The sequence below is a fragment of the Hippopotamus amphibius genome, chromosome 2 (assembly GCF_030028045.1).
Source record: "Hippopotamus amphibius kiboko isolate mHipAmp2 chromosome 2, mHipAmp2.hap2, whole genome shotgun sequence".
Lineage (NCBI taxonomy): Eukaryota > Metazoa > Chordata > Mammalia > Artiodactyla > Hippopotamidae > Hippopotamus > Hippopotamus amphibius.
Window position 1 is genome coordinate 57029761 of NC_080187.1, and position 3996 is coordinate 57033756.

At 42.6% G+C, this 3996-nt stretch overlaps 1 non-coding gene across 1 annotated transcript; it reads right to left on the reverse strand.

The window, feature by feature from the left end:
- Positions 1 to 3422: 3422 nt before the first annotated feature.
- On the reverse strand, positions 3423 to 3528 carry LOC130847033 (U6 spliceosomal RNA). The gene has a single exon (XR_009051828.1). It is a non-coding gene; the product is annotated as a U6 spliceosomal RNA (small nuclear RNA).
- Between the last annotated feature and the right edge of the window lie 468 nt (positions 3529 to 3996).

A 3996-nucleotide genomic window follows, 5' to 3' on the forward strand; every position in this document is an offset into this window, starting at 1 on the left:
TGAGCCTGCACTCTAGAGCCCGTGAGCCACAACTATTGAGCCCATGTGCTGCAACTACTGAAGCCCATGCGCCTAGAGCCCATGTTCTACAACAAGAGAAGCCACGGCAATGAGAAGCCTGCGCGCCACAATGAAGAGTAGCCCCCGCTCGCCACAACTAGAGAAAGCCTGTGTGCAGCAACGAAGACCCAACACAGCCAATAAAATAAATAAATAAATAAATAAATAAATAAATAAATTTATTAAAGAAACAAAAAACAAAAAAAAAAACCGTGCCCTTAGGTACCTTGAAAAGCTCAATAGTTTCAATTTATGACATACACTTTGGATACACTACATCACAGTTATTTGTTATAGATTTTTACAGCAAAAGCTAAGAAACCAAAATTCTAAGTTTCATTATAAAACACCCTCTGTTCACTTGGTTCTATGACATGACATTTTCTGGTCATTGTCATTGTACCTACAGAGTATTGCATAGCTGTAATCAATGTGTTGGTTCTAGTGGGGATTCTAGCTTTATTTTTAGGATTATTTCAAACAGACCTTTCCATATTTATGATTTTAATGGCGGTATTATTCATCTCATTATCTGTGTATCTAATCCCAGATTTTATTTAACTATTTCCTAATTGTTGGTCATTTGAGTAATTTTCAATTCTTTATTATTACACACAGTCTATTTTTAATCTCATACAGATTCCTACCCGTCACCTAACACATTCTTGGCTTAGCTGCCTCTACTGTCAGTTGATATATACCCAAGAAATGCCAACTCATTTTATTATTAGCCTGAGCAAAACAGAATTAGGAAGGAACTACAAATGTTTTATTTTTAAAATCAGATTGTGCACTTCCAAGACGGTTTGTGAATGATTTCCTTTGGGAGAAGGGAGTTCTGGATCATTGCACCACAGCTTTAATCTCTTGGGAAAGAGGAGTGATGACCAGGGATTTTATACTTTTATCACATATTTATTGGGAACCTCCAAGACACCAAGTCCAGGCTGGGGAAGAAAGGTAAAATCCTTACCCTCAGTGAGCTTACCTGTTAGTAAAGAATCAAGACCAGTGCGATTTTCCTGGCGGGTCCAGTGGTTAGGACTCCATGCTTCTACTGCAGGGGGCATGGGTTCAATCCCTCGTCAGGGAATCAAGATATTGCATGCCTTGTGGCATGGACAAAAAGATTAAAAATAAAAATTAGGGACTTCTCCACTGGTCCAGTGGCAGTGAAACTGCCAATTCTTAACCACTGGACTGCCCTGGAATTCCCTAGATTTACTCTTTAAAACACTTTCTGTGGAGTTGACGCAGAGGATGGTTAAAGACAGGGCAAGAGGAAACATGTGAAGCTGGTTAGCGGGTGGGTACACTACTGGGACAGAGGGTAGACAGAGTGGAATGGACATGTGTGAGACCTTAAGGAACAAAACTGACATGACTTAGGGAGTGTCAGATGTGGGGATGGGAAGTTAGAGCTCTCACCCCAGTTACTGCCTCAGGCCCTTGGGAGGCTAGAAAGGCTATCTATGCAGATGGGAAACCATGGGAAACCAGGAGGCAGTCTGGGGGACAATCTAACCAAACAGCATTGGTTAGATTCTGGAGCCCAGAGGAGAGAGCTAGTCCAGAGATGGTGCACGCACGTCGTCTTATTCTCTTACCACCATATGAGGGAGCTTCAGCCCCTGGACAAGAAAATAGCTACTGATACTATAGCAGGTAATACATGCAAGGCTGGCTCTCAGCTCCCTTCCATCAAACTGTAACATGAAACTTAGTGATGCTTTTGACTCAGGACACAAGATCAACTTCTGCTATTGGTTTATTGTAGCCAGTATTTGAATAGCTTCAAGGACCATATTTTTTTAAATTTGTTTTTATTTTTTTTTTAACTTTTTATTTTGTATCGGACTCTAGTTGATTAACAACGTTGTGTTTGTTTCAGGTGTACAGCAAAGTGATCCAGTTGTACATATATCTATTCTTTTTCAAATTCTTATCCCATTTAGGTTGTTACATAATATTGAGCAGAGTTCCCTCTGCTATACAGTAGAGGACCATATTTTTTGTTGTTGTTGTTGCTTTATTTGGTTGCACTGGGTTTTAGTTGTGGCATGAGAACGCTTAGTTGTGGCATGCATGGGGGATCCAATTCCCTGACCAGGGATGGAAACTGGGCTCCCTGCACTGCCAGCTCAGAGTCTTAACTACTGTGCCACCAAGGAAGTCCCAAGGACAGTATTTCTTTTTAAGCTCAAACTAGGACCCGTGTTCTGTCAAACCTTCAATAAGGGTGCAATTAAAAGAAACAGCTGAATCCAAGACTTGCTCAGAATGTAGGCTGTTTAGCCATGATGTGTATCCTTCTTGATAGCACATCCCAGGAAGTAGTCTGGTCTGGTGAACGGGGTGGTCCTCACTGCTTCCTTGTAGTGTATTCTTAGCAAATTTCCTGATTCTCAGATTTCTCATCTGAAAAATGAGAATAACTATATTTCCCATGTGGTAGGATTATAAATAAAAACTTTGTAAAGTGTCTTGCCTGGCACAGGGTAAGGTCTCAATAAATATAAATTTACTGTTATTACTATGATTTTCTTACTTAAGTTTTGAAAAAGGGGTTTGATACAGTGCGATAAAGGAAATGTTCTGAGTCTCTGTCTTTTGTACTCTCTTCTAATTCCTAGATCTGTTCCAGCTACCAAAATCAATTCTGCCTCTTGGTGACTGTTATTTTAGACTGAGTATATTTTAAGTTTGTTCCCTTCATAAATGGCATGAATTTTATAAACTGACAGCTCTTTGATCTAATTTGCTGGCAGATTATGTAAGAAATAAATATTTTATTGAAATGCAAGAGCTAGTCAGTTTTTTGCCCCCCCCCCCACTTCTCACCCCACTTCCCCCCGGGGATTTGGGGAGTGGGGAGAGATAGTGGCCCCGGTGGTGAGTGAGGAAGAGAAACAGTTTTTGTGTCTGACTCAGACCCAGATGGGGTGGACACTTAGATGTCTGTGTACTAGTTGATTTTGGCTCCTGTGCCCGCCTCCACCGTTTCTACACTGTTGGCAACTTAGTTTCTTTGTAGTGCATCTTTTTTTTTTTTTAATTTATTTTCTTGGCTGCATTGGGTCTTTGTTGCCACCTTGGGTCTTTGTTGCCACATGTGGGCTTTCTCTAGTTGTGGCGAGTAGGGGCTACTCTCCATTGTGGTGGGCGGGCTTCGCATTATGGTGGCTTCTCTTGTTGCAGAGCGTCCAGGCTTCAGTAATTGTGGCTCGCCGTCTCTGAAGTGCAGGCTCAGCAGCTGTGGCGCATGGGCTTGGTTGCTCCGAGACATGTGGGATCTTCCCGGACTAGGGATTGAACCTGTGTCCCCTGCATTGGCAGGAGGATTCTTTTTTTTTTTTTTTTTTTTAAATATGGAACGCTTCACGCATTTGCGTATCATCCTTGCGCAGGGGCCATGCTAATCTTCTCTGTGTCGTTTCAATTTTAGTGTATGTGCTCCTAAGCGAGCACTGGCAGGCAGATTCTTAACCACTGCGCCGCCAGGGAAGTCCCGTTTGTGTTGAATCTAGACCTCCTGTATTCTTTTCTTGTCTGGGATGTCCACCACTATTTGGGATTTCCAAATGGCCCAGGAGGGCAAAGTGGGATCCTTGTGGACCACCATAAGGGCAGAGGGGAGCAGCTTGGGCTTCCTCCAGTCCGGGGTAGGAAGGCAGGCAGGTGGGGGATGTCTCCGGGGGACCTGGCTGGCTTGGCAGCTTTCTGTTGGTCCTTTCTCCAAAAGATGCTCCTGGGAGCCAACCAGCAAGCTTTCTGTGTTCATTTTGTATCCTGAGAGCAAACACGCTGCTTTGGCAAGGGAGCATCAGACCTATAATAATAATACAGTTCTCTGACATTAAAGTGCAAAAACATTTTCCATGACAGCTTAAAACTAATCACCACCACTTGCTGCTATAGATCCCTCTCCTTTATGTA